At 36.9% G+C, this 12,794-nt stretch overlaps 1 protein-coding gene across 8 annotated transcripts in view; it reads right to left on the bottom strand.

The window, feature by feature from the left end:
• LOC131430235 (MAGUK p55 subfamily member 7) overlaps nt 1-12,794 on the bottom strand; it is a 64,950-nt gene that overhangs the window by 50,955 nt on the left and 1,201 nt on the right. The window lies entirely within an intron of this gene.

Below are 12,794 nucleotides of genomic sequence, written 5' to 3'. Positions count from 1 at the left end.
CATAAAAAAAACCGCATAACTCTGAAAATTCGTATAAAAAAAGTCGCGTAAAAAAAAACCGCATAAAAAAAGGCCGCATAAAAAAAGACCTCAGTGTATTAGGATTTCGCATGGATTACGCGGTTCAGTATGTTGAAGGAAACACCGTTTATCGTCACTGCGATCGCCGTTGAACTGATCGTTAGGAAAATCTCTCCTTGGCGCACTGCCGGCTGATGCTTGTTACACTAACACTACCACGCACAGGGGGTTTTCGGCGATGAATGAGAACGTTTCCTTCGGCTGCGATTTCACAAATGATCGTTATTTATGTAGGTTCGAAATAGTTTTCGAGATTCAGGCACTTTTTACAACTTTGATTTTTTTTATCGGATAGGAAAAATTATGTTTAATCCAGTTGATAAGTTGTTCTATTAACAAGTTACTACCTCGTGTAAAGTGTCAGACTCCAAACTTCGGACAAGACATGTAGATGCAGACCTAACCCGGGAATTTTACATTGCGGATAATCACGTAGGGAGTACGAATCGAAACAATCGGAAAGGATAAGGCTTTGCATGACGCACGAACTTAGGGCACATAACCGTTTTTACTTTTCTTTACGTTTCGTCTTAGACTCGTTAGTGCAGAGCAGTTCAAATTGAACTGCTTAATGCAAACTTAAACAGTTCAACTTGAACCGCTAAGCAGACGTAAAGTTAATGCTATTTGCAAAACACTTATTAATTGGCACCGAAGTGCCCCTAAATGACCATACCTCAATCGGCCAGTATTAGACGAAAATAACGTTTTCGTTCGGCTCGTCAGCAAAGACATGGCACCAATATGAGACAATATGAGTCCATTACAAGTATTATTAGGACCAAATCCAATTAATATCTGATCAAAAACAGATGGCCTAAAAAGTAAATCGGTTGCTGAAATTCGAGTTGTTTAACGAAATGCTCACCTCAATAGTCCTAAAAGCATAAATAATATATCGACGATAAATGAAGCAATTCCGGCTTATTTATAGAGGGAATTTTTATTGCTAACAAAATTAATGTTATAGCAGGTAATAATTCAAGTATCACCAAAACAAGTTTCACATTTAAAACACTCTCTGTACATTTTGCAGGTAAGCTATAAATCCAGAAAGAAGTGTGATTTATTCGTCCAAACGTTTAAGAGATTTAACGTCTCGAAGATAAATCCTGTGAGAATCACCGGGCAGTATATTTCGAAACACCCGATCCAAAACAGATACTCACTCGTGGAACTGTGGACGATCAGATCCCGGTAGCTGTCACAGCAGAAAAAGCAGTAAAAGTGAACTCTAAGAATGAAATTAACCCTCCCAAAAATAAATTCAATGCGAAAATCAGCCTCTTTCGTTACAATTTACCGCGCCTGATGCTAGGTAGGTTGGTAGGTGGGTCGAGCAAAAAAAGAAATGGCAGTTGCTCTCGTCGTCTTTTCCGCAAGTGAGTATCAAGTTCGAAATATCTCATAAGACGATGAAAAAATATTGGGGGTGACGGTGGTGGTGGTGGAGGTGGTGTCTCGCCGGAGAAACGTCTGAAGTACCGGGATAGTCAGTCAGTCAGAGAAATGTACGATTTTCCTGCAGTTATAGTAAGAATCCGTAGACAACGGAACAACTTACAGTAGTTAATTTTATCTGCGCAGCTGTTCTAACAAGTGGTACGATGATGAGTGCATGTTTCATAAGATATTTGAAACCGGTGTGGCACCGGTTTCATTGACTTCGTACGAGAACATTCACAGTCACTGCGCAAGTTTTGTTCAAAGTTATTCCTAGACGGAAAACTACTTCTGGCGAACCTTGCAAGTTATGATGAAGTTGATTTAAAATTCACCTCTGTGACAAGCTGCCCAATTCACACCAACCGATCATTTGCATACCTTCAGCAGGTTAAACCAACATCTCATAGAGGTTCATTAAATATTTCATAGTTTGTTTGCATTATTCCGTTTGGAATATTTCCCTCTGGCTTGCCGCAGATAACTGTTGAAAGCAAGACTAATTTCGCCAGTGGCATAGCGAATAATCGCATGTACATTCGACTCGGAGTTACAATCGATTCAATCGCCGAATGAAGCCAAAAAGACAAATGATTCCATTGACATTTGCATTCTTCTATAACCAAGCGCAGCAATAAGCCATCTTAAAAATGGATTTTACAGGTAAAAATAACAGCTGTACAACAATGCGTCCAGTATTGCAACTGTTCCGGTCTGTAGGAGATCCTATTTTTGTTATAGTGAATGAATTGAACATGAGCATCAGAGCTGACGGTTGCATATGTAAGCTTTTGTGGTAAGAAAGAGTTTTATACTTACTATTCCAGGGAGAGTTCAAACCAGGTGAAATGAAAAAGTCTTTTCCGTTTATATTTGGAAAAGTTTCGTGAAGTTTAAAGATCGAATAATGGCTAATTCGGTGGTTGAGCACTTTTTCTTCTTAATTGAATGGAAAGAGGAATAAAGTTTTGTTGAACTAACGTGATTTAGTTCAGGTACAAAAAGCAAAGCCTTGGTATTACATTCCTGTAGTGGAATTTGACCTTCTGTTTCAGCAGACTTCGCAACCGATTCAGAGTGTACAGAATCATTGCATGGCTGGTGCTACGATTCTACTGACACTACGAATCCTTACAGGTCGGGGCTCGAACATACGACAACTGGTATATAAGACCAGCACCCTATGCATTGAACCGCCAACCCGGGACAGAGTTCAGGTACAGTCAAGTGCAAATCGTGACAAGCAGTAGTAGAATAAATCCATACGGAACAATACTTGCTAGTTGTAGAACGTAATGCAAGCTATACCTTATGATTAAAAAAGAACCGGAATTTTATTAAAAAACGCAAAATTTCAATTTTTAATAAATTTTTTTATTATCGCCTTCAAAGTACTCTCATCTTGCGGCATTACATGCATGCCAACGCTTGATCCAATTTTCCATACAAGTTTTATAGGCCGCCGAAGGTATGGCCTTTAGTTCACGCAGCGAATTATCTTTTATGATCTCTATGGTCTCAAAACGCGTTCCCCGCAATGGCAATTTGAGTCTGGGGAAGAGGAAAAAGTCACACGGGGCCATATCTGGAGAATACGGTGCTTGGTTGATGATATTGGTTGAGTTTTTGGCCAAAAACTGCGACACAACCAACGCTTGTGAGCCGGCGCTTTCAGCTTTTTTGGCACCAGCCGAGAAGCGACGCGTTTCAAACCCAAAACATCAGTTAAAATGTGTTCGGCTGATCCATAAGAGATGCCCAAAAACACAGCAATTTCTGTAATTGGTACAGAACGATTTTGCGTTTCGGAACACTTAAATCCATTTGCAACACAAAATTTGATGCACGCACGTTGTTCTAAATTTTCATTCATTATAAAAATCGCCACACGAAAATTTTTCAACTTCTTTGTATAGACGCCAAACAAAAACTAATCGTACGATATGCGTCAAAGTTTGACAGAATGTGTATAAAAGTGTTGTCAACGTTGAGAGAATTAAAGTTTACCGATTGGACAAGCGTGGGAATTTTAAAATGAAAATTCCGGTTCTTTTTTTATCATAAGGATTTTGGCCACTTTTGAGTTACCCCGACGGATAACGTCTATTTCTATCCTACTTTCACTAATTACAAAAATAATTTTGGATTAATTCAGTAAAATTTGAAAAAAAATCAAATCGGTTCTGTCCCATAGGGCAGGTACTCGCATATCTGTCCCATCTCGCCAAAATACCTTCTTTCACAATCAAACGTATTGCACTTATTTATACTCACAATTTCATCCTCCGAAGCAACAACTTTAGGAAAAGATTCAGCTCTTTTGCCATAACTTTGACCAAAATCAGATGTAGGCAGAGTCACCACCATACAATTTGATTGCAACAAGACCTGACATGATATCACAAACTTAATTAAGTCGAACGATTAAAAGTTTCACACGAATGGAAAATCAAACATGAACTTTTGCCACGTGCGAGAGAAGCATATGTTAGCTTACTAAGATGGAACCGGAATGCGAGTATCTTTTTGTTCGTATATGGGTCCCATCTTGTCATCCCGTAATAGATTTCATATCAACGAATGACAAAAAATGCAATATTTTATTCCAGATGAAAAGTTTATAATGTAATCCATGTATATGATTCAATAGTATCATTCATCACAGTAGCGGGATAAAGCGAATTATTACCGAAATATGTATTCATTTTTTTCTCAACTTGTCTATTTTCAATATGGGACTGATATGCAAGTATGGGCAGTATAATACTTAAGCCGTTTCTTCAGTAACGGGTGTTTTATAGATGGTTTGTTTTTTTCAATAGGGATTACTCTATTGCCTGGAAGTTGTTTTGACAATGTAAAGTGACGTCTCTACTCAGTATTGTTTGGTAAATCATCATAAATAGGTTAAATTATTTTCAAAATCAGTGTTCAATGAAAACTATTCATAGCGCAAAATTCTCTTCAGGGTTGAGACGCTCTTTTTGATGAATGGATACGTCAACAAGCAAAATCGCCGTATTTGGAGCAAAGATTATCCACACGCCGTTCAGGAATTACCTATGCATCCCGATAAATATATTGTTAGGTGCGGTCTACAGGATCCGCCATCTAACATTTTTTTAACTAGCGGTTATTTCGACATTGGTAACCTTTTGGTAGTTGGGGGCTGTCAAAGAGAAGTGTTATGTGGACAAGCCAGAGACAATTATTTTTGTTGTCAAATCTTCAAGATATGAACGTGGACGAAATGTGGTTTCAACAGGATGGTGCCACTTGTAATATTGCGGCCGAAACAATCGTCTTATTAAAAGAACAATCCAACGAAATGATTGATTCTTTTTTGTGGAAAACTTGAGTTCATTGGTTTAAGTGGATAATCGAGTAACGATTGATGCATTGGAAACCAATATTCAACATGTCATTGCTGAAATACGCGCTCAAATATTAGAAAAGTGATCGAAAGTTGGACCTACAGAATGATGCCCGAAAACATATTTAAATGTTAAAAGACAAGAAATTATCTACCAAATAAAAAAATCGGCCATTTTATAATTTGGCATGTGTTTTATTAAATTTTCAAATCTGCAAGCTCTTAAAAAATACCCTTTATGTAAATCAATAATTACATCACACATGCCAAATTCTTTGTGAACTTCGTATGCCCTGAAAAGGACCGTTAAGTTTGATGGCGTTGGAAATGAAAGGTGTTGATCAAGATTATCCAGCATTCGATGATCAAGGTCGTCCAGATTTTTCCTCGAATTCAAAGAATCAGAAGAATTCCAATGAAAATGACTGCCATATTTAAAATTATTGCCTCCTATGTGAAGCGAGTATATTGAGATTGCGCCCTGTTGTTTTAACTTTTCTCTTGGCACTTGAATAACCGATTATTTGTTTCCATCAGTTTGTTTCAAAATGCACCGACTTTCTGCAAAACAACGTCCAAAATTGTGCATAAATGGTACACAAAACCCGGACTTTTACTAAAAAATATGAAATGGAAAGGAAGGAAAAAGTGAGGAAGCCGTACGAAGAGCGATCAGAAAGTTTGTTGAATGTTTGTTGTTTGGGATGCGCCCAAAACAGTTAACACTTCCGAGTCAAATGTTCTTCGAATGCGATGTTTACTGTGAATTCAAACTACCGTGGTCAACATTTTATACGGTGCGAAATTAGCTAGTATTAAACTAGTTCGAAACATCGATTCAAGTAAAAAAAACATTGTAAAAAGGTATGGTCTAGCAAGCTACTTGTAGCTGCGGATAGATTTCGCGCCCCTTCATCTTCAGGACGAACAGCGAATCATACAGCAAGGAAAATTTACAAAAAACATTCAACAATTAAAAAAAGATTGAACAAAATTCAAAGCTTATCGTCCAGAGATCAATACTGAATCCGATAGAGAACGTTCTCAAATTAGGTGAACCAACTAGTCTTCAATCACTTAAATGTTGATAATTCTAATTGATTGCGCTAGTCAAATATTAACAGTATATCCAATGGAAATTAAATACCCAGCACTGAATTATTTACACTGGAAACTTAGCTCGTTCTAGGTACTTTCCGGGACAGTCTTCAGTAGCATCTATGCCATGCGAAATGCTAAGTGAACTAAGGATAATTGTTTTGAAAATCGAAATAAAAAGACATTATTCGTAACTAATTGAACTTTCGATGCTTCATTATCTTAAATATATAGTTTTATCTACTCAAATCGATGCGTAGAAAAAATTCCGAGCAATACCATACCCGTTGAAAATGAAAAAATCGACACCCAAATTCCACAAACATATCTTTTTCTGTACCCGAACCCGACCAATACCCGTCAGGTTCGTTTTAGAGTCGTTAGAGTAGGGTTTCCCTAACTTCTCTTGTTTGCGAATAGAGACTACATGGGTGAGTGTAAATTTTGAGGTTCCGACGGTTGTCGACATGAAACGTTGAACTTTATGAATTAATGAAAATTTGAGTTAATTCTACTTATGTCAAGTTCAATAGTTATTTGAGGTTTGCTCGCGACAAAATCTGGACACCCCTAAATACGTATATTTCCGGAAATACTTCATCAATGCGAGAAAGTTTTCGCAGGTGTATGAGCATGTGTCTGCTTATTGTGTAAAATCAATTTTTGTGATACTGCAAGCTTTAAGATCTAAGATGGCGTCGAAAGCTGAGCAAGTACGAATAGCTATTGCGTGCGGAAAAAAATATATAGCCGGATTTGTCGTTCAGGAGATTTGGAAAAAAGCTTGACATTCTTAAATCTTTCGATACACGTCAACAACAACAGCCAGAAAGGCTGGGTGAGGAACAAAAACGGATCTCAGAAACCACCAGAAAGACGCAAAGATGAAGCAAATATTGCTGAAAAGACCAGATCTTTCGAGACGTACTGTGTCTAAAAATGAAAATGTCTCCAACTTTCGTGCATACTTTCAAGCACCGGCAAGGTATGAAGTCGTTCAAGGTGAAAATTGTACCGAACCGTAATGATAAGCAAAATGTGACGGCTGAAACCTGGGCTCGCAAGTTGTATCGCAAATATTTGAAGTTTTCCTGTGTGATAATGGACACTAAAACTTATGTGCTGAAAGATTTGAAGCAGCATTTCAAGACGAAGAAAAAGGCTAAGTTTTCCAAAAAATATTTGGTTTGGCAGGCAATTTGCAGCTATGGTCGAGCAAGCCAAAACTTCATCAATACCAATACAAGGAATTGTAAAGAATGCCTAATGATGCGATTTTACTATTCCTACGCAGCCATGACGCTTCCTTACTATTCTGGCTTGATTTGGTTTCTTGTCACTACACCAAACATGTTCTTTCAGAATGTTCCGAAAGAAGTGAATTCATCTAACTGCCCGAAGTTGCGACCTAACGAGCGATATTTTGCAATTATGAAGAGCAAAATCTCTTATTATAAACAACAAACTATAACTATAGAGAAATTTCGTAAAGCTTAGGCAAATGCAGCTAAATCAGTTGCAGAGAAGTCTGCACAGACCCTAATGGCTGGAGTAAGCTCAAAAGTTCGTAATTTCTTCATGCAGCCTAATTAGGTAACTGTGATTAGTTCTAGATGCACAATAAAATGAATAAAAATGCAATTGCAAATTTGTATTATTCCAAATTTAAACTGTCTAGATTTTGACGCGAACAAGCCTTATACAGTAGTTCCAGTCATGTAGTCGAAACAAGAAATTTTTCGTAAAAAAATTATGTGTTCTTACAATCCAAATCCAGAGGCATACCACCAATAGATCGCTTAAATGCTCGGAATTGCAAAAACAACTGGGTCACGAATGGAAAAACCTTCAAGCACCATCTGAGTGCCCGAAGAAAGGTTCAAAAATCATTCGAACATATTAATTCGAGTTGTCACTAAAAAGTCTAAGGTCCCAATCGGTTTAGTGCAGAAAACTATGAAGAGTGTTTTCGTTTACCTGTTCACATGGCGCAAACAGCGTTAAACAGGAATTAAAAGCAAACCTTTATGGAGAAAATCAGCGTCCAGAAACTTGGCACGAAATTGTTCGCTTATTCGTGTTGCATCGTCATGGATGAAGAAACTTATGTTAAGGCCGATTTCCGACAACTTGCGGGGCAAGTATATAAATCGTTCCCAAGTCTGAATTTGAGGCTGCAGAGCATGAGAAATGATCTAGGGATGTGGTGGAATAAGACCTCAGTTTCCATTCATCAGCACCCGGGTTGGCGGTTTAATGCATACGGCACCGGTCTTACAAGCCAGTTGTCATATGTTCGATCTCCGACCTGGAAGGATTCATAGTATCAGTAGAATCGTGGAACTAGCCATGCAATGGTTCTGTACGCTAAGAATCGGCTACGAAGTCTGTTGAAATAGAAAGGCCAAATTCCACAAAAGGAATGTAATACCAAGACTTTGCTTCCATTTATGAGAAATTACAAAGGATCAACTCTATTTTGGCCTGATATAGCATCTTGCCACTACACTTGAAGTTCGAGTGATACCGAGCCGACGGAGCGAATTTTATGCCAAAAGATTTGATACCATACATTCACCGGACGTTTGTTCATTTAAATGATTCTGGGCAATCATGAAGACAGATCTTCACAAACCCAAATCCAAGAACTACTGAAGGTTGAAGAAAATTGGAGTAAAACGACAAAATTCTGGAAAATCAGTAGTACAAAATTTGATGAATGGAGTAAAATAGAAGCAGCGAAATAGAATAAAATAAATTTGGAAAATGATGACTCCCAAAAAATTTCAAGATACCCGAAAAATCAAAAAGGGTATTCAAACTATTCAAAAATACCACATCAATAGTGTAAAACTTACATCTGCTTAGCGGTTTAAATTAAACTGTCGGGCGGAGATGGCAGTCAAATTTGAACTGCTTTGAGCACTGAGGAGCCGAAGGCGAAACGTTAAGAAAGTCGGAACTAACTAACTTTTTTTGTAATTTAATTGTAAAGTTACTTGTGATTGAATATTAATTCATGTTTTGTAAAACAAAATATAATTATTTCGGAGTTAAGTAATCATATCGCCTGTAGCATCTTAAAGCTAACGCAGTGTGCCGTAATATTGAACTATTTCATAATTGCACCTAAAATCTTGGAAAACACCTCTGTGGTACACCAATTACATTAAAAATGTAAGTATTATTCTTGTTTAGGAAGCTCTAGATAATCGATTTTCACTCAAATGATTTGACGGTCATATATGACGGGGAAAGTTTTTGTTATATTTCTAAAACCTATCCAAATCTCAGATTCAGTTTCATTACAAGGGTGAAATTTTGTATTACCATTTACTTCTGTTATAAGTATATCACGTCACAATACACATTCACTGTGTATCAGTTTTTTAAATTATTGCTTTATTGTTTCATTAGCTAGGTAGGCACTAAATAATTTCAATTGCTGTACTGGTTGTTGCAAATAATAATCAATAAATGATCAGAATCAAATTAAATTTATTATGAACTGATTGATGCATTTTTATGCATTGATTTGACATCCTGGGAAAACCATCGCATCACAGTTTAAGGCACACTCATAACTCACTCCATTCCAATTGTTTAGATTGTACAAATTAGGTTTATCCTGGCAAAGTTGCCATTTGCTGTCCTGTCCGACGAGAGTGCACAAGTGCAAGCCGAACAGTTATGTCTATTGTCTATTGTGTATTGTGTGGGCATTGTATCGGCGTACAAATACTAGACCAACTGCGTTCAGCATCAGGAAACCTATTGAGGAAGTAGCCTAAAGGTGGCTCATGCATAAATTGTGCACCATTTCCTGTTGGCTCACAAGAGAAAAACTCGGACTGTGTTTCGCCGACGGATGGAATCAATAACGGGATGATTGAATATTCATACGACAGTCGTTATTAGTAGATGGATTCGTTGCCATGTCACGAATGTTATTTTAGGAACCTGAATTTATCGATAAAATATTCCAATTTGAGAGGAAAGTACGGAAATTATCGCGGAAATGACCAAATTATAGATGATTTCTGGGTAAATTTCACATTTCTAAAATACACCGTATGTAATAGTCATAGTAACATGAACTATTTTGCTTTGACGATTATGTAACTCACATTTTGTGATGGCCATAGTATCAGGCGTAATTGTAAATCAATTCCCAGTACCACTCTGTTCTGTTCGATTTTAGGTGTCTTGGAAGAATTCTTAGAGTCAGTAGAATCGTAACTTTAACCATGCAAGTGCTCTGTGAAATGTCTCGTTTGGATTTGCTTTTTCTTGACTTCGAATGATAATTGATTGTAGCTTCAGCTACATTGTCTGGGAATCACAGGAAATATTTACGCTTTTTTTGTATGTAAGAGACTTCATATTACACGAAAAGACCTATCCGTGACCAAAAGACGTATATCGACTTAGAATAGGGATACTGACAACTAACGGAAAGATTGGCGAGATCAGAAGTGAAAATATTGTATTGGATTGGAGCCACATTTGAATTCTAAGGATTGGGTAGCGACTCATTTTAAAAATTCCGATAGCCAACCAGGTTGGTCGATAACTTATGTAATGTTTCTATTCAGCTTTTATTGGGTTTGAGATTTGCAATTGCTTTGGCGTTTTCTGTTTTATGAGAAAAAAAAAACTTGTGCCAAACACACGAAGAAAATTATTTCTTCGTACTTTGTCTCAGTAAGGTCATCTTATGGCAATACTATTTCAATGAGCCATAGATACCAAAATGATTCACAACGTTCAAATTGAAATTGTGGACAGTTTCAAACTTCACTTGCGAACAGCTGATTCAAAAGCAACAAAGAAAGGGTTTTTGGCGTAGAAAAAGGTGGAAGATTGTTATTAATACCATGTATATGGTGGAAACATTGTTTAAATAGTGATAAAATAGGTCCAAACACGAAACATCAAAATCAACCGAAACTATAAATAGACCCTGTTGCACGTTTACTAGCTTCAGTCTATGAAACATCGAGTGCGCAGACCACCAGCGACGTCAAGGAAGTGGAACTGCACTAGGCATTATTCTACTGGTGCTTCAGTCAAAGGCGAATATGAGGTTACGTTCCTCAAGCCTAATCGCAGAAAAAACCAGTTCTTCTGTGAGCATATCTGCTACTGGACGTTCGCAGTATGAGTATCACTTCAAACGAGAGCGATTGTGTCATCCCGCTGCTGGTCGTTCGCATTGGAGAAATACAAAACGAAAAGTGGACAACGATGGGGAACATTATACAAAATCATTATACAAATTATACAAAATAACTATTAAGATTGCTTCTGCGTAAATCGGAAAGAAAAATCATCAGTTTAGTGAAAATCTAGAATACTTTGATTAGCTTTTTGCACTGTTCGCAGTACGAAATTGGCACCAAATGACTGCAAATAATGCTATAATGTTTCGAACAGTGTTCTACTTCCTAAAATACAAACATATCTCGAATGCAGTCCTACGTCGATCTCGCGGTTACGTCTCTAGTTTTTATATCGAATCATTACTGGGGATGGAAATGGATATTCAATGACATTTCTCTCTCTGCTTACTGGTTTTCCCGACGGATACTGCACGATTTGGCAGGTTTACTTCGGTTTACAGAAAAGACGAGACATTTTTTCGAGATGGAATTCACAAATTGCCTCAGAGGTGGGAAAAAGTAGTAACTAGCGAAGGACAATACTTCGATTAATCTTTAAATTATTTCGATTGAAAAAAAAAAAAAGGAATTTTCGACTAAAAAAAAATTAACTGAATTAATTTGTACACCCAATAGAAAAATTATTTTACTTTCAGTTGTGTTTAGTTTTTAAATAAACTAATGTTTGGTAAAAAAAATGACTTAGTAGATGTAACTATCGTTTGTTGACCACAATAAATATTAGAAGAAATCGATGCCTTAGGAAAATCTGGTGTTAGATTTTAATGTTATAGCTATAGTTAAGGAAGTACTCTGCAAATTGCAAATTTAATGGTCTCGCTGTTGTCTAATCGAATGATCATCATTCAACTGTTTTGTCTGACTGAACATTGCCAGTAATTGGATTTGTGGTTTCCATCACAATCAGGGCTTGGAAATCTATCAGTGGTTTCATTCGATGGCAGACGTACCAACGTATTTTTCGTTTTATGATCGAGGTCCTGGAAACTACGATATTGTGTTAGGTTTCCCAGTGAAATTGTACGTAGTGTATGTTTTCCAATATTTTCAAATCGTTCATTTTACTTCGATTGAGGTGCATCGTATAAGACTACTAAAAGTTTCCAGAGTGTGGGTTGTAATTGTTATACACTTACAAGGAAGTAACTGGGCATGTTGATACGACAATTATCATATTTGATAATTGAAATTAGGTGTGACTAAATTCGACAAATTACCATATTCATGTTCAAACCAATCGTACTTTATTGTTTTTCTCTTAAAGACAATTTGCTTAAAGTTTCACTAAGAAAATGACTAATCGTTGGTACATTTCACTACATTCATTGGCTTTTGGATTACTAACTTGCAAAATTAGCCTCGGTTCAAGAATACGAAAATGTTTTTCTAGAACAGAATGGATGAAATGGCGGAGATTCTAAAAAGTTTATAGATTTATTCTGGCCAAAATGGTCAAAACCTGTTCAACCTTTTTCTAGAAATCAACGTTAGCGCAGTTGCAAAACCTTATTCCCTTTCAAATTTTGGATTCGATGAGAAAGCAAAAGTTCAGGCAATATATTAACTTATGAAATATTGTTGCTCTTTTTGAGTATCTAACGTTTAATATTTTCCCT

Source organism: Malaya genurostris, chromosome 2 (genome assembly GCF_030247185.1).
Source record: "Malaya genurostris strain Urasoe2022 chromosome 2, Malgen_1.1, whole genome shotgun sequence".
Classification (NCBI taxonomy): domain Eukaryota; kingdom Metazoa; phylum Arthropoda; class Insecta; order Diptera; family Culicidae; genus Malaya; species Malaya genurostris.
This window is presented reverse-complemented; position numbering and strand designations above follow the sequence as displayed.